Source organism: Ovis aries, chromosome 3 (genome assembly GCF_016772045.2).
Source record: "Ovis aries strain OAR_USU_Benz2616 breed Rambouillet chromosome 3, ARS-UI_Ramb_v3.0, whole genome shotgun sequence".
Classification (NCBI taxonomy): Eukaryota; Metazoa; Chordata; class Mammalia; order Artiodactyla; family Bovidae; genus Ovis; species Ovis aries.
This window is the reverse complement of record NC_056056.1, coordinates 204,610,875-204,629,841: the sequence shown is the minus strand read 5'-3', so window position 1 is coordinate 204,629,841 and position 18,967 is coordinate 204,610,875. Positions and strand designations below refer to the sequence as shown.

General features: G+C 42.5%; 1 protein-coding gene across 4 annotated transcripts in view; it reads right to left on the bottom strand.

The window, feature by feature from the left end:
- Nucleotides 1-18,967, bottom strand: part of STYK1 (serine/threonine/tyrosine kinase 1) — a 53,647-nt gene that overhangs the window by 27,564 nt on the left and 7,116 nt on the right. Inside the window, exon 1 of one of the 4 annotated variants that reach the window (XM_042247524.2) lies at nt 2,169-2,564. The exons of the other annotated variants lie outside the window; for them this stretch is intronic. The gene's annotated coding sequence lies outside the window, so the exon portion shown is untranslated. Of the gene's footprint in view, nt 1-2,168; nt 2,565-18,967 lie in introns of those variants that run through there. 4 annotated transcript variants of the gene reach the window in all.

Sequence of the window (18,967 nt, the reverse complement as noted above, 5' to 3'; positions counted from 1 at the left end):
CACAACGAGAAAGAAGCCCACACACCGCGGCTAAGGAGTGGCCCCTACTTGCCGCAGCTGGAGAAAAGCCTGCGCAGCACAGACCCAACACAGTCAAAAATACATACATTCCTTAAATTATTTTTTAACAAATAATTGTCTAATGCAGAAGACACCAGTTTGATCCCTGGTCTGCGAACTAAGATCCCATATGCTCTGTGAAATGGCCACACACACACAAAAAATTCCCCCCTTGAAGGGACAAACTTTCCCTCCAAAGTTTTTCCTTGAAGGGAAAAATTTTCCCTCCTCTAAAGGGAGGAATAGAGCTATGAAGAAGGAGATACAAATAGGAAGAGAATAAGAGTAAAATGGGAAGTGAAATCCACCCCACATGTGTGCAAGACTATAGTCTAGAGACAATAAAAGTTAATAATCACAACTGATATTGAACTTAACATTCATATTAATTCTCCCAACTCATACACACTTATAATCCAAGTACAATGCATATCTGTTTTATTACACGCAGAGAGTTTATTTGCAACAATAACACAACTCTCACTGGTGACATTTCTGTTCAGTTAGTACAGTAATGTCACAGATACAATCAGCAGTTCACTCATGAATGTCCAGAAGAAACTCCTTACCGAAATATATCTATGAATAAAACTTTAAAAATTCAACACATGCTTCTGTACTCTGTCTGCCTACATGTTGTGAGAAATTCCTTAACAGACTGTATGACACTTGGTTCCACCTCATAAGGGGTTAAATCTGTTATGCCAGCCTCGCCCTCAAGCTTACTACCTGCATTTCAAAGCAAGTGGATCTGCCAATCACATTCTTTCCATACAGACAAGTGACCTGTGGCCTATAGACGAGTGACTGCACTGAGTTAAGGGTGTTATTAACACTGTAGGCTATGCGGCAGAAGGTGTGTGTGCAGGCTAAGTCACTTCAGTTGTATCAGACTCTGTGAGCTTATGGACTATAGCCCACCCGGCTCCTCTATCCATGGGATTTCCTTGGCAAGAATACTGGAGTGGGTTGCCATGCCCTCCTCCAGATGGTCTTCCCAACCCAGAGACAGAACTCAATCTATTTTGTCTCTTGCACTGGCAGATGAGTTCTTTACCAATAGCGCCACCTGTGACGGCAAGGGCCAGAAGACAAAAAGATCCAAAGTGAGGAAGATAAAACATATGGAGATGACGCCCTGAGATGGGGACCATCTGCCTTCTGGTTCAGTCGTTCAGCCTTCCCGTCTCTTCCGCATCACCCTCACCCCAAAATAATTCACTTAATAGATAGAGTGACCACGTTAAGTTGAAATCAAGACAGAAGAGAACTGCTCAAATCTAGAGGATTCCAGAGTTACTTTATCTTCCTGCTGACTTTAACTGAGCAGTCCTTCCTGTTTTCAGGGCCAATAAGTGTACTGATGGAGTACAAAGTGCATGTATCAGGCTAGGCACTTTCACGCTAGGAGGAAACTGAAGTTCAGAGAGATGAAGTTCTGAATTAGCCTGGGTTAAATACCAAAAAAAAAAAAAAAAAAAGAGCAAGTAAGTAAACTTCCAAGAAAGGTTCTGTATGTAGTTGTTGCTGTTGTTTTCCTTTTGGCCATGCTGCTTGCAGGATCTTAGTTCCCAGACCAAGGATGGAACCCACACCCCCTCAGCAGTGAAAGTGCAGAGCCCTAACCACTGGACCACCAGGGAATTCCCCAGGCCCCAACCCTTTACTACAAACCCAGTGTTCTTTAACCTGCATCATGACACATATGTCCTTGTCACTCAAATGGACAGGACACATAGTATCATGAAGGAGTTATGTCAAAATCCAAAGCAATCACGGAAACCACAATGCTGAAACTAAATTTCACCAACAAATACACCCTAAGTTGGAAAGCATGTGTGAGCAGAATCTGCCTCTGTGTTCTTCCCTGTTACCTAGGAGCATGTCTGCATGTCTGTCTTCAGAATGCATTTGGAAAATAACTATAAATCAGAATTTGCTTCCCCGGTCCAAGCCATTTCCCAGGCAAGAGTACTGGAGTGGGTTGTCATTTTCTTCTCTAGGGGATCTTCCCAACCCAGGGAATCAAACCCAGGTCTCTTGCATTGCAGGCAGATTCTTTGCCATCTGAGTCACCAGGGAAGCCCAAATTTGCTTCCAGTACTCACCAAATGATGGAATCCGGGATCACTTGCTTTGTTTGTTCATTTTCCTGGATCTGAGCCCAAGCCTATTTCTATCTTCCGTTTTAGGGAGAAGGACCTGAATTCAGACTTCCATTGTGAGCCCCGGAGGGAGGGGTAGGGAGTCAGGAAGGGGCCAGAACCCCGAGGGGACACAGCATACAAATCATTCAAGACTTCAAGACGCCCTGACAGGTATCAGAGAACCTCAGGCTCCATCACTCTCCTGACGCCCACTCCAGAGAGGATGAATGGACAGAAGAGCTCACTGAGCAGCGGCTCTCTTTAAGCCTCAAGACTTGCACAGATAACCCGCCCCTCTGCCCAGTGATATCTCCTGGTGATGAGGTGGAGAGCAGAGGAGTTACCACCACATCATTCACCCTCCGGTTCTTCTCAGATAGGAAGGATTGTGACTCTTCTCATCTCCACCCTCCTCCTAGAGACCTGGGGCTTGAAATGCCCTTTGAACCATGAAAAAAAAAAAAAAGAGGCTCCATCATGCTGCCTGAAAGGCCTGACCACATTCAAACAAATTCTTTTTACAGTAAGACAGAGCATTATCAGCTTTTCTTGCTTCCTTTAAGTCTGGACTTTTCACCTCTTTGGGAATTCCTGAAATACATGTGATATACAGTAGAGATGAGAAGTTCTAAACTTTATCTTGGCTCCTCCTGAAACCTCCCTCCATAGGGGAAGAAATGGAATCCAAGATAGGGAGCCCTGGGACACCTAGGGGAATCAAACAGCATCAAATTTAAAATATCATTACCAACACGAACACATTTTATGTCCTTTCAAGTGTTATATAAATTCAAGAGGTTTTTATTATAATTATCATTTTACTTACGACATTCCTGATTTCATAACCTTCCATCTACTACATGCAAACCTCAAAAGTCCAAAAATAATATATCTTAAAATATATGCTGGCTATTTTCTCTTCCTGGGATTACTGTTGTTGTTTGGGTGATAAATCACGCCCTGCTCTTTGAGATCCCATGGATTATAGCCCGCCCGGTTCCTCTGTCCATGGGATTCCCGAGGCAAGAATACTGGAGTGGGTTGCCTTTTTTGAGAGGATCTTCCCGTGCCAGGGGTTGAACCAGCATTTTCTGCACTGCAGGCAGATTCTTCAATGCTGCACCCCAAGCACAGAATAAGGGTTACTGATAAGAAAGAAGAGCCAAGAACACACAACCACCGCCTGCTCTCAGCACAGAGCTACCTCTGACCCATCCGTGTTCACTTTTGCCTACCTGATGGACACACCAAAGACATCTATGCCTGCTGCCACGGGCTTGTTTCACACGCCTGGCTTCCACCCCTATCAGTCACACTGCATTTCCAAGGACCAGTCCCCACTTAGCTGTTCACCCTGCTTGGCTTTCCCTTTTAAAAAAGGGGCTCCCGGGTGTCAACTACAAATTGGCACTTACCAAGAGCGCTGCCAGCGACTGAACAACAAGGCATTTGCCGTCTGCCTCTACGGAGACTGAAGCCCACGGTGCTATAGGTGCTGACCTTCACCAACCCCTGAGGGAGTTACGGTGGAGGGAGGCACTCTGTGCTCCAGGGAATCTGGTGGACAGGTCTTTAGATAGTTGGATGCTTTTAGGAACAGATTTGATGATCTCAATCCTTGCATCTCCTCATATCAAGAAGTGAAGTGAAGTGAAGTCGCTCAGTCGTGTCCTACTCTTTGTGACCCTGTGGACTGTAGCATACCAGGCTCCTCTGTCCATGGGATTCTCCAGGCAAGAATACTGGAGTGGGTTGCCATTTCCTTCTCCAGGGAAACTTCCCGACCCAGGGATCAAACCTGGGCCTCCCTCATTGAAGGCAGACGCTTTAACCTCTGAGCCACCAGGGAAGCCCTCATATCTAGAGAAATACTAAATCCCTTCAGGGTGACATCAGATCCTCACGACTAACAAAAAACCTTTTGCAAAAGGAGTGCTTCATGGTATTGAACTCCCCTTCACCAAAACCTTATATACTTACTTTCTCCCACTGCCGCTTTCGAGCAGTCTCTCAGAGCTATCTGAGATGCTGCCTCCCAGGCTGCAGTCTTCATTTTGCCCCAATAAAACTTAACTCACAGCTCTCAAGTTGTATATCTTTTTTTTTAGTCGACATGGAACTTTAAATATCTTTTGGCAGTTTCCCCCATAAGCAAGGAGATCTGTTTTGTTGTCCTATCTTTCTAGCCCACAGCCCTCTGCAGAGAAAAAAGCAGAAAAAAATGCAGTCTACAAGATTGCAGGAACACACACACACACGTACAGTTTCTCATTCTCTAATAAAGGAGTCCCAGACCCAGGCAGGCACAATCAGGGAGTCAGCTCAGCTGCGTTGTAACCTAAATGCTGTGTCACACAGGGTGTGTCCTCCTAAGGACTCTAGACATAGAAGGGAATTTTAGGGAAACAATAACAAAGGCCTGGCAAGATGAAATAGGCACCTGTGGGAAAACATCACTGTCTCATTCTGCAAGGAAATCCAACCAGTCCATCCTAAAGGAAATCAGTCCTGAATATTCATTGGAAGGACTGATGCTGAAGCTGAAACTCCAGTACTTTGGCCACCTGATGCGAAGAACTGACTCATTGGAAAAGACCCTGATGCTGGGAAAGATTGAAGGTGGCAGGAGAAGGGGACGACAGAGGATGAGATGCTTGGATGGGGAGCATCAGCACTGACCCTGGTGCTATGATTACAGAGGCAGAGGTTTTGATTTCTAGTTCTGCATTGGTGACTCACTGAGCATATCGCCTGACCTTGTCATTCCTTCTCATCCTAATTTGGGACCAGGACACCTGCTTCTCTCCTCGGGGCAGTAAAGAATTACAGACAGCAGGAGGAAGTGAATGACACCAGAAAAGGGGCAGGCCAGCTAAGAAGTCCACACACATAGTCTCTCCCCCTCAACTCTCTAATTCTGAAGGCTCGCCTGCAACTGCATCTTGCGACCCACATCACAGTAGCCCCACCAGTTTTCATTTCTGTCCCTACCTCTGCCTGTAATTCCCTATGAGGTAATCAGAAAGAGCTACCCCAGTGGCTCCATGGTCGGGAAGATCCCCTGGAGACAGGAATGGCCACCCTCCAGTATTCTTGCCTAAGAAATCCCATAGATTGAGGAACCTAGTGGGCCACAGTCCGAATTGCTTGCTGATGGCATTGTTTTCTACCTGGGAGAAAGCTAAGTTGGAACTTTTGGAAACAAAGTTAATATATCGTCTGCATCCAACTGTGGCAAGTAGAAGGAACACGGGGACCAAGGTCAGGGATGCAGGATAGATTTATCTTAATCTTTTAATGTCTTGGTTTTCTAATCTTTAATCTGAGATTATCATGAGCCCTTACCTCAGAGGATTCTAGTGAGAATTAATGAGAATGTGAAAATGTTCTTCAAAGGAACAAACTGTGCCATTTGCAGAGACTAATACGGACCTAGAGACTGTCACACAAAGTGAAGTCAGAAAGAGAAAAATAGCATTGTTTATTAAAGCATATATGTGGAATCTAGAAAAACAGTACAGATGAACATATCTGCAAAGCAGAAATAGAGACACGGACATAGAGAACAAACGGACTCCGGGCAGGGTTGAGGGGGGTGGGGCCGGGGGGTGGGAAGGGCTGGGATGAATTGGGAAATTGAGACTGACTTATATAAGGAGCCTGGTAGGCTACAGTCCATGGGGTAGCTAACAGTCAGACACGACTGAGCAACTTGACTTTCACTTTTCACTTTCATGCACTGGAGAAGGAAATGGCAACCCACTCCAGTGTTCTTGCCTGGAGAATCCCAGGGATGGGGGAGCCTGGTGGGCTTCCGTCTATGGGGTTGCACAGAGTTAGACACGACTGAAGTGACTTAGCAGTAGCAGCAGCAGTATATAAACTACTATGTATAAAATATAGAACTAACATTAACTCATTGCACAGCACAGGGAACTCCACTCAGTGCTCTGCGGTGACCTAAATGGGAAGACAATCCAAAAAAAGGGGGATATATGTATACCTCTAGCTGATTCACTTTGCTGCACAGCATAAAATAACACATTGTAAAGCAACTATACTCCAGTAAATTTTATGGCAAAAACCACCACAATATTGTAAAGTAATTTGCCTCCAATTAAAATTTAAAAAAAAAACACCTGATGCTAAAAAGGTAAGTAGTAAAGCTTCTAAAGTTAAAAAAAAGTAACAGTTACACCTTCCTCTTCCAGCAAGAATTCATGTGTGTTTACTTTGCATACATAATTACTTTTGGATACGTAATTACTTTTATATAATTATATAGACATAATTACTTTTCAGACCAAAGGTTCCAACTCAGTGTTCCTAAATAACACATTCTACCTGACAGTCTCTAACTTAATTTCTACTTCCCCACCACAATGATCTCAAGACAGTGTGGCTTTCCTTCAAAGCACCGGCATAAATGTGGATATATTCCCTTTCCTCTAACACAGGCACCATATAATGAAAGTGCTGAATGACTTCCTCAGTTTTGCTCTTTCCTTCTCCAGGGGATCTTCCCAACCCAGGGATCTTCCCAACTCAGGAATCAAACCCAGGTCTCCTACATGGCAGGCAGATTCTTTACAGTCTGAGCCACCAAGGAAGCTAATGGGGGATAGTTCGGTTCAGTAGCTCAGTTGTGTCCGACTCTTTGCAACCCCATGGTCCGCAGCACACCAGGCCTCCCTGTCCATCACCAACTCCCAGAGTTTACTCAAACTCATCTCCATTGGTTGGTGATGCCATCTAACCATCTCTTCCTCTGCCATCCCCTCCTTCTCCTGCCTTCAATTTGTCCCAGCATCAGTGTCTTCCAATGAGTCAGTTGTTCGCATCAGGTGACCAAAGTATTGGAGTTTCAGCTTCAGCATCAGTCCTTCCAATGAACATTCAGGACTGATTTCCTTTAGGATGGACTGGTTGGATCTCCTTGCAGTCCAAGGGACTCTCAAGAGTCTTCTTCAACATTACAGTTCAAAAGCATCAATTCTTCAGCACTCAACTATCTTTATAGTTCGACTCTCACAACCACACATGACTACTGGAAAAACCATAGCTTTGACTAGACAGACCTTTCTTGGCAGGATAATGGAAGATAGTTGGAAAATAAATTCAGTGAGCAAAAACTGCAGGACCACTGTGTGTGTTCACGAATGTGGGTGTGGATAAGGAAAGTATGTAGGCGTGTATTTTATTAAATAGCAGTGAACAATTCTACTGACTTGTTATCTTAATATAGCCTCAGTGTAGCCCCACAGTAGCCCCACCTCAGCTGTGCTTCCCGCTCTGAACTTAATGCATGAGAAAGGTGCTTTGTTTTCAGTTGCGTCTTTGCTTGAAGTCATTTATATCTTCCACAATAAAGGCCCAAAAGGCATACCCGTAGGCTTTGGCTACCTTTCAGTATTTTTATTACAAGTCTCAGAAGTATAGCCCAGTGAAGTTTGAAACCCAATATGTACATATTGTTGTTAGTTATTTGCTCAGTCATGCCTGACTCTTTGCAACTCCATGAACTGTAGCTCACCAGGCTCCTCTGTCCGTGGGATTTCTCAGGCAGGAATACTGGAATGGGTTGCCAATCCATACTCCAGGGGATCTTCCCAACCCAGGGATCGAACCCCTGTCTCCTACATTGGCAGGAGTATTCTTTACCATTGAGCCATCAGGGAAACTCCAATATACCCGTTTCTGCCATTAATTAGCTGTGGTCTCTTGAGCAATCTCTTTTTTTTCATCTGTTAAACTGAATTTATAGTATTATCTATCTCCAAGAATCACTGTAAGAATTAAATGATACTTAGAACAATACATAGCACATAACAAATAATAGTTATTACTAATTATTCCTATAATAATTATAGAAATAAAATATTCCCATAATAATTATACTATTATTCTTCAAATTATGATATCTACAAATGATTTCTCCTTTTGGATAAGATTTTCATCCTAGGCAGTATTAATATAATGACATAATATCACAATTAGAATATTTATATGTCTATGGATCAAGGGAATAAGAAAATCACTTCCTGAAATTTAAATTTAATATGGGCTTCCCTGGTTTACAGAAGGGACTTCCCTGGTGGTCCAGTGGCTAAGACTCTGCACTTCCAATGCCGGCTGTCTGGGTTCAATGTCTAGTCAGGGAACTAGATCCATATGCCACAACTAAGAGTCCACATGCTGCACCACAGACCCGACACAGCCAAATAAATAGACAAATATTTTTAAAAATGTCCTTACAGTAAATATGACCTAGGTTTCTACTACAATTTTCTCATCTTCCTTCTGAGAAGTACCTACTTTTTATAAATGTTAAATTTTCAACTCTCCTGCTCTCTTTTATAAATCGCTTCATGGTCTTAAATTGAAATATCATATACTTAGAATAAAAGTAGATAAAACAAATTTCAGAATTCCTTTTCCACGCTCTAACACCCCAAATTTAAAACCAGTGTGATCAAAGAAACTTTGTAAAAGTTTCAAGGCCCAAGATGATCCATCAATTAAGTCAGAATCAAGAAACAGTCGGGAATGGGAACCGAGTGCTAGGATCTGTTAAGGCTCCAGAAGTTGATTCCAACATGGAGCCAATTTCAGGAACTTTGCCTTAAACCCTCATCTCCTTCCTTTCTTATTTAACACAGAAGAAATCCACCAGTCTCTAATTTAATAATAAAGTTCTAGATTGGCTGCTGTGTTTATTATCCTCTTTCTCTCTCTCTCTTTGGCCAAATTTTATCACTTCCCTGTGTTTTAATTCCTAATCTATAACATCATGGATTATCATTATCCTTGCACTATCTAATCAGAGACATTCTGATAAATGAGATAAAACATGTGAAAGGACTTTTTAAAGTTTTAGAATAAAAGGATTTCAGAAACCCAAGGTAGAATTATTCCCCTCCCAACACACACACACACACACACACACACACACACACACACACACACATACACATACATATACACACACACACACATATACAGACATATATACATACACATACACACATATACATACTCATATATACACACATGTACACACGCATACATACACATATACACACACATACACACATGCCCACTGCCATCTCTTCTGAAGAATCCTCACTTCCCATCGGTTACTTTTTTATAGTAAGACCTGGGGATCTGTTAAGCCTTGTCTATATATTCCAGAGAACTTCAAGACAACTCTGCTCACTGCCCCATCATTTACTAGTCATACATTTTCTCCTTTCATATATCACTGGGTCTTCTCTGATGGTGTGGTGGTGAAAAATTTGCCTGCCAATGCAGGGGCCATAAGAGACCGTGGTTCAATCCCCGGGTCAGGAAGATCCCCTGGTGTAGGAAATGGCAACTCACTCCAGTATTTTGCCTGGAGGAGTCCATGGACAGAAGGGCCTGGTGGGCTACAGACCTTGTAGTCGCAGAGTTGGACACAACCAAGCAGGCACTCATGCATCTTTCCCTCAAAATGGCTATGTAAACCAGTCCTTCTACTAGAATCTCTATTTGTTGTCAATAGATTGAGATCCATAGGAAAATCAAGAAATGTAAGTGTACCTCCACCAAGATGCAGAAAGCAGTTTAAAGCAAAGTGATGCAAATATTGCCTGAAACACCTGCTACCCTCCTGGATTGTTGATTCGTCCTGGGAATAAAAATGCAGCAGTGACATGAACTTTACTTGATCTTATTTTGCTCGATCTTACTTTTTGAAATGAAAGAGCTAAAGATGGGACTTCCCTGGTGGTCCAATGGCTAAGACTCTGAGCTCCCAATGTAGGGAGCCCAGGTTTGATCCCATATGCCACAACTAAAAATCCTGCATGCCTCGACTATAACCTGATGCAGGCAAATAAATATATAAAAATAAATATTTTTTAAAAGAGCAAAAAAAGACTAAAACAAAGACAGTACAAAAGAACGAAAATCATGAGGTTTGTGTCTATGCTCAAGAGGAAAACCCTCAGAATTTTTGCCTAACATTTATTTAATTGAACAACAAAAATACATTAAGTACTGTTCACCATCCCTTGCTCTGGTTTCCTCCATTTGAGCTTCCCAGGCGGCACTGTGGTAAATAATATGCCTGCAATGTGGGAGACCTCGGTTCGATCCCTGGGTCAGGAAGATCCCCTGGAGGAGGAAGTGGCAACCCACTCCAGTAGTCTTGCTTGGAAAATTCCACAGACAGAAGAACCCAGCGGGCTACAGCCCATAAGGTAGCAAAGAGTCAGACACGACTGAGCACACAGCATATTTCTGGACCTTTTTCCAGAACCCAGGTAAGGAGATTCAGTTTAGGCATTCCACATTATCTCCCTCCTTTCCGCTTGCTCCTTGGAAGAAAAGTTATGACCAACCTAGATAGTACATTCAAAAGCAGAGACATTACTTTGACGACTAAGGTCTGTCTAGTCAAGGTTATGGTTTTTCCTGTGGTCATGTATGGATGTGAGAGTTGGACTGTGAAGAAGGCTGAGCACCGAAGAATTGATGCTTTTGAGCTGTGGTGTTGGAGAAGACTCTTGAGAGTCCCTTGGAGATCCAAGGGATCCAACCAGTCCATTCTGAAGGAGATCAGCCCTGGGATTTCTTTGGAAGGAATGATGCTAAAGCTGAGGCTCCAATACTTTGGCCACCTCATGCGAAGAATTGACTCATTGGAAAAGACTCTGATGCTGGGAGGGGTTGGGGGCAGGAGGAGAAGGGGACGACAGAGGATGAGATGGCTGGATGGCATCACGGACTCGATGGATGTGAGTTTGAGTGAACTCCGGGAGCTGGTGATGGACAGGGAGGCCTGGCGAGCTGCAATTCACGAGGTCGCAAAGAGTCGGACACGACTGAGTGACTGAACTGAACTGAACTTCCCGATAAACCCAGACTCTTTCCCTGAGTGACCATGGAGCAGAGTTCAGACAATAAACCAAGTGAAGCAATTCACTTTGGACCCCACCCTTAACTGATACAAATCAACACAGCTTTCTTGACACTGATTTCTGCTTCCCACTGCTGCCTGGTATGTTTCATGGCATATAGTAAAATGATAAACAGTTACACAGTGCTCACCACCTGTCAGGCACTGTTCTAAACACTTTACATATAGATGAAGGAACTTGTCACAGAGAAGTTAAGTAACTTGCTCTAGATCACACAGCTGCTGCGGCTGCTGCTGCTAAATCACTTCAGTCGTGTCCGACTCTGTGCGACCCCATAGACAGCAGCCCATCGGGCTTCCCCATCCCTGGGATTCTCTAGGCAAGAACACTGGAGTGGGTTGCCATTTCCTTCTCCAATGCATGAAAGTGAAAAGTGAAAGTCAAGTCGCTTAGTTGTGTCTGACTCTAAAGACCCCATGGACTGCAGCCTACTAGGCTCCTCCGTCCATGGGATTTTCCAGGCCATTGCCTTCTCCAGATCACACAGCTAGTCAGCAGGGATTTGGAACTTCAGCCCAGGTTGTGTGGTTTTAGAATCAGTGCTTTTACATTACACTGTACACTGCTCCCTTAACAGATTCTCAAAAATTATTTTTTAAAAAATTAAAATTGCCTTTAATATTGCTTTGTGGGGTTTTGGGAAATAAAGTTTACAAAGCATAAAATGCACCCTTTTAATGTATACAATTTAGTGGTTTTTTAGTATATTCACAAAGTTGTACAACCATCACTGCTATCTAGTTTTAGACTATTTTCATCACATCCCTTAAAAAAAACTCTGTCCTAGGGGCTTCCCTGGTGGCACAGTGTTAAAGAATCTGCCTGCCAATGTAGGAGACATCAGTTTGATCCCTGGTCCAGGAAGATCCCATGTGCTGAGGAACAACTAAGCCCACACGCCACAGCTATTGAGCCTTTGCTGTAGAGCCCGAGAGCCACAACTACTGAACCCACGCACTCTAACTACTGAAGCTGGAGCACCCTAGAGCCGGTGCTCCACAAGAGCAGTCACCGCAGCTAGGAGGCCGTGCACTGCAATGAAGAGTAGCCTCCCGGTGGCCACAGCTAGAGAAAAACCCGTGTAGCAATGAAGACCCAGTGCAGCCAAAAATAAATTTTAAAAAATAGATACAAACCTGTACCAAGAGCAGCCACTTCCCGATGCCCACCTCCCCACCACAAGCGCCTGAGCAATCACTAATCTATCTCTCAGCTTTATGGATTTGCCTATTTTAGATATCTCATATAAATTGAATCATATAATCTGTGACCTGTGTTAGGCTTTAGCAAGTTTCCAAGTTTCATCCATTGTATTAATGAGGGTTCTCTGCAGAAACAACTAATAGGATATATATATGAGGAAATTTATCCTACATATAATAGGATATATATATATATATGTATATATATATATATGAGGAAATTTATTATAGGAATTGGCTTGCAAGGCTATGGAGGCTGAGAAGCCCCACAATCTGCCATCTGCAAGTTGGAAAGTCAGGAAATCTGGGACTATAATTCAACTTGAGGCTGGAGGCCTGAAAACAGGGATCCCAGGGTCTGAAATTCTCCTTATGCCTACAGTGCATGGCCTTAGTCACTGCAGCTTTGTAGTACATTTTAAAATAATTAATTCTGGGGACTCCCCTGGAGGTTTAGCAGTTACGACTCAGTGCTTTCACTGCCAAGGGCTGAGGTTTAATCCCTGGTCAGGGAACTAAGATCCTGCAAGTTTTTATATACCTTACCTACAGAAATCACTGCTCCCCAGACACCCAAAATTTGTTTAGTTAATGTTGAAATAAAAATCACAAAGGTGCAGCACCTAATATCACTGTGAAACCACACAACTCAGAGTCCTATCCCAGGGTTCAGTGAACTTTGTCTGAAGGATTTATATCACACACTATCTGAATATATATAAACCCACAACCTGTGGCCTGCTGATACTATCAAAGCTTTATTGCTCTTCTGTTTGTAGATAATCTAAGCTCATACCTTTAAATCAGCTTGCCTCTATTTCCCAGCCCATGTTAAGTCAGTCAATTAAAAATAATTTTAATAGCAAACCAAAGGGATGGGAAGGGGTTCAAGAATGAGAGGATATATGTATACTTATGGCTGATTCATGTTGTTTTACAGCAGAAACCAACAAAACATTGTAAAGCAATGATCCTCCAATTAAAAATAATTTTTTATTTTTTTATTTTTTTAATTTTTAATATAAATTTATTTATTTTAATTGGAGGTTAATTACTTTACAATATTGTATTGGTTTTGCCATACATCAACATGAATCCGCCACAGGTATACACGCGTTCCCCATCCTAAACCCCCCTCCCTCCTCCCTCCCTGTACAATCCCTCTGGGCCAAATAACTAAATAGACATTTCTCCAAATAATTTTTTAAAAAAAGAAAAAAATAGCAGTCCAAGATGAGAAGATCTAGAAAGATCAAGGTAGTGGTGGTGAAGAGGAGGTGCTTTACAGATAATGATAAAATCACATTTCATTTATCTGCATTTTTTTCCAATCCTGAAAACTTGGAGTGTTCCTCAAAGTTATCTTCAGTTTTACTAAAGAAAGCCACTTCAGGATGACCCATGACCATTTTAACAACTTCATAGTGCATGTGGAAAATAAGGTCTAAGTGCAAAGGTGACTCATCTAGGGTCAGAAAATAAATCAGAGATCTGATCTGATGTGGGACTTGCTGATCATGAATCTATTATTACTCTTAATGAACATGGGTGAGGACAAGAAAAACAGGGTGAGACTTTGAGGCAATTTAGTGTTAAGGGAGCTATTTGGGCCTCAAGAAGGAATATAGGTTTACGTATGGCTGACTCATCTTGCTATGCAGTGAAGCTAACACAAAACTGTGAAGCAACTCTACTGCGATAAAAATTAATTAATAAAAATTAAAGAAGGGATGCAAACATGCCAAGTTCAACTCTCAGTGTCAAAAAATCATTCTCTTCCCACCCTGTAATTGAAGAAACCAGCACTGTGTCTCCTGGGCCACTTTAGACACACCTCCCTGCTAAAGAAACTCTAAAAAGAGCAAACCTGCCTTCCATTTCTTATTCTGCTTTACAAGAACACTATGAGATGCAACATGAATTCCACAAACGAATTCTAAACATCTACAATCAGAAGAGCCTTTTGAAAGCCATTAAAAAAAACCTAGCCTCCGTAACTAGCTGATGAGGAAACAGGGGCAGGGTTCAGGTTTTTTCCAACTAATTAGCACTTGAGCTAAGACTAGCCTTGTGTGCCTTGAACGTCCATCTGGTCCTCTTTCATTATAATTTTCCACCCTTCAAAAGGCTGACTGGGTATTGGTTCTTTTTTTATCCAGTTTTGTATGGATGAGGATAAGGAAGATGATCATAGTTGTTAGAATTCATCATGTGCCTACAGTTTCATAGTTTCTTCTGCCTGTCAAGCCTTTGGGTTGTATACGTGTCTGAATTAACCTCAGAAAATCCACCGCATGCATTTCTGAGGTTGAAGAGACTTTACATTCCAGTTGTATTTTCATTGCTGGCCCTGCAGGGCCTTAAGAATGTTTCAGTGAATATTCTGCTTATTTATTCCTCCACCAAAACTCATTTTGATTCATACTAAGAGGTCAGCCCCAGAGAACAGTAAAGGGGTCAGGGATTGGGACCCATGGCGTAAGCCCACAGAAGTAGCAGAGCAGCTTCAAACCAGACTGGTTGTATCTGCGGTGTTTGCTTATAAATCTGATGGAAAGCAAGGCAGTCAAGACAGATTTTCAGCATTCCCTTAGCTCCCTGCCCCTTCCTTGAACCACAAGCCTAGCCTGTCACTTCTACTCAAATAAACAAGCCCTTCCCCGCTGCTGCAGCCTTTAACTAGTCTGAGGCAGCACTGACTTTGGGCTCTGGCTGGTGGGGCATCACCCAGCACTTACTCAAGGGGCAGTGGACACTTGCTCTGTCTGGGTTAAGCCGACCCCATCCAACTTAAAAGCGACTTTGGAGAAGCTGATCCTAAGGACACAAACTCGGGGTAGTGTGGTCTACAGTGGGTCTTGAAAACTGATTACTATCAGAAAAAAAAAGAGAAATTGCTTAGGGTCATCTTCTCTAAACTCCAAATTATCATCTTTGCAAATATTTTTCATCATTCAGGTGACAGCATAATATGAATATAACATCTATGGTGTCTCCCAGAGTTGTTCAACACAACAGCCCATGTGTACCTAACAAGACAGTACATTTGGTTAAATCATTCAAAACTGATGCTCTGGTGAAACCTAATAATTTTGAAGTTTTCTCCAGGAAGTTAACAGACTTCAAATATGAGTATTATATATTTATTATTGAGATTTTTCTATAGCCACAGTGTATGTGGTTCAGTGTAAAGATTCCACCTTTCAAGCAGGAGACATGGATTTGATTCCTGGGTCAGGAAGATTCCCTGGAGAAGGTAATGGCAATTTGCTCCAGTATTCATACCAGATCCCACGGACAGAGGAGCTTGGCGGGCTATAGTCCATGGGATCTCAGAGTTGGATACAGATGAGCAACTGCTGCTAAGTCGCTTCAGTCGTGTCCAACCCTGTGTGACCCCATAGATGGCAGCGCACCAGGCTCCCCTGACCCTGGGATTCTACAGGCAAGAATACTGGAGTGGGTTGCCATTTCCTTCTCCAATGCATGAAAGTGAAAAGTGAAAGTGAAGATGCTCAGTCATATCCGACTCTTAGCGACCCCATGGACTGCAGCCTACCAGGCTCCTCTGTCCATGGGATTTTCCAGGCAAGAGTACTGGAGTGGGGTGCCATTGCCTTCTCTGAAATGAGCAACTAAACAACAACAATGGACCTTTGAAGCACTTTTTTCCCTTAAACTTTAGCATCCCCTACAATTTCTTAGTAGAATTCTAATATAACCCAGAATTACATACATACAATAATTTTAATTTAGATCAATGTTCTGAAAACAGCACCGTATTTCTACGTATTTTGTTAACTGACAAAATACATGTTATGTGCATACACACTGTTATGTGTGTAAAAATAGGGTAGTTTACTATGACTTGAAGGTGTAAGATGTTAACAGCTGTATAAGAAAAAAAATTAAAGCAAGATTTCTTCTCATTTATCATTCTTACCGGTAATTTAGTCCATAAAAGTATAAAACTGTAGGTATAAAAAAATTCAATCACTGTCTTCAAGTTGCTATGATCACTCAGTTGCTAAGAATTGGCTTTATTGAGGGATTTCCGTAGCAATTCTGTGGCTAAGATCCCACACTTACTATGTGGGGACAGGTTTGATCCCTGGTTGGGGATGGAAGATCTGACTCTTTGTGACCCCATGGACAGTAGCCTGCACCAGGCTCCTCCATCCGTGGGATTTTCTAGGCAAGAGTACTGGAGTGGGTTGCCATTTCCTTCTCCACACATGTTGCATGGTATAGCCAAAAAAAATAACAAACAAACCAGGAACTGGTTTTATTGAGGTGGTGAGGCCTGGAGGGCGGAGTAAAAGAACCTGAACTCACCTCCTATCACTGGGACACCAAAATTACAACTATTTACAGAACAACTACAGATAAAAATGACCTGAGGAAGAGCAGGAAGGGTTTTTGACAGCTAAACCTATAAGAAGGACGATGAGCAGGAGAAGTCAAGACCCACGCCTGCAGCTGGGTACCCCACAAACTGCAGGATAGTAACTATTACAGAAGTTCTTGCCAAGCAGTGGGGTTCCGAATCCCACACTAGGCTCCCAAGCGTAGGGTTCCTGAACCACTGGAAAGATGAGTACCCAGATTATCTGGCTTCGAAGGTCAGTAGGGATTCCCTGGTAGCTCAGCTGGTAAAGAATCGACCTGCAAGGCAGGAGACCCCGGTTTGATTTCTGGGTCGGGAAGATCTGCTGGACAAGGGATAGGCTACCCACTCCAGTATTCTTGGGCTTCCCTAGTGTCTCAGCTAGTAAAGAATCTGCCTGTAATGCGGGAGACCTGGGTCCAGTCCCTGGGTTGGGAAGATCCCCTGGAGAAGGGAAAGGCCACCCACTCCATATTCTGGCCTGGAGAATTCCGTGGACTGTATGGTCCCTGGGGTCGCAAAGAGTAGGATGCAACTGAGCGACTTTTATTTCACTTTCATGGCTTCCCTGGTGGCTCAGACGGTAAAGAATCAGCCTGCAATGCAGAAGACCCAGGTTCAATTCCTGGGTTTCAAAGACCCCCTGGAGAAGAGAAGGGCTACCCACTGCAATATTCTTGCCTGGAGAATTCCATGGACAGAGGAGCCTGGCTGGCTACAGTCCATGGGGTTGAAAAGAGTTGGACATGACTAAGCGACTAACACACAACTGCTGTTTTAGTTTATATAAATAAACACAGAGAATTAGACAAAATGAAGTTACAGAGGAATACACTCCAAATAAAGAAACAAAATAAAACACCAGAAGAAGAACAAAACTAAATGGAGATAAGCAACATACATCCAACAGTTTAGGGTAATGATCATCAACAATAATAGGAGAACCTTAACACCCTGCTTACATCAAGGAAAGATCATCTAAGCAGAGAATCAATAAGGAGGGAGTGTGCAAAAAAGGAAACCCTTCTACATGGTTGATGGGAATGTAAACTGGTACAAATACTATGGAGACTAGTATGGAGTTTCCTCAAAAAATAAAAATAGAATCACCATATGATCCAGCAATTCCCCTCCAGGGTATTTTTATGAGGAAAAAAATACTAATTCAAAAAGATATACACACCCCATGTTAATTACAACATTGTTCATAATAGCCAAGGTATGGAAATAGCCTCAGTGTCTATAAATAGTGTACGGAAGTGAAAGTGAAAGTCATTCAGTTGTGTCTGACCCTTTGTGACCCCATGGACTATACAGCTCATGGATTTTTCCAGGCCAGAATACTGGAGTGGGTAGCCTTTCGTTTCTCCAGGGGATCTTCCCAACCCAGAGATTGAACCCAGGTCTCCCGCATTGCAGATGGATTCTTTACCAGCTGAGCTACAAGGAAAGCCCAAGAATACTTGAGTGGGTAGCCTATACCTTCTCCAGTGGATCTTCCCGATCCAGAAATTAAACTGAGGTCTCCTGCACTGCAGACGGATTCTTTACCAGCTGAGCTATAAGGGAAGGCCTAAATAGGTGGATGGATAAAGAATATGTAAGATAGATACACAGACAGATATAGAGAATGGAATATTACTCTGTCAAGAAAAGAATAAATCTTACCATTTATGCCAACATTACTGGATATAGAAGGTATAATGGTAAGTGAAATAAATCATACAGAGAAAGACAAATACCATATGATTTCACTTATATGTGAAATCTGGAAAAGAAAACAAATGACTAAACCTAGCAAAACCGAAACAGACTCACAGATACAGACAAAAACAGGTAGTGGCCAAAGGGGAAGAGGTTGAGGTGATGGGTGAAACAGGCGACTTCCAGTTATAAAATAAATGAGTCATGTGGATGAAATATATAACATGGAGAATATAGTCAATAATATTGTAATAACTTTGTATGATAACTAGACTTATTGTATTGATCTTTTTGAAATGCATAGAATTATCAAATTACTATTTTGTCCACCTGGAACTAACATAGTGTTGTAGGTCAATTATACTTTAATTAAAAAGAAAAAGAATTAGCTGTGTTGGCAACTGGCTACCTCAATGTCAAAAAAGGTTATTATTATAAATTAGACAACAAATTAAGGGCAGATTAGGTGTGGCGGCCGAGAAGGCAATGGCAACCCACTCCACT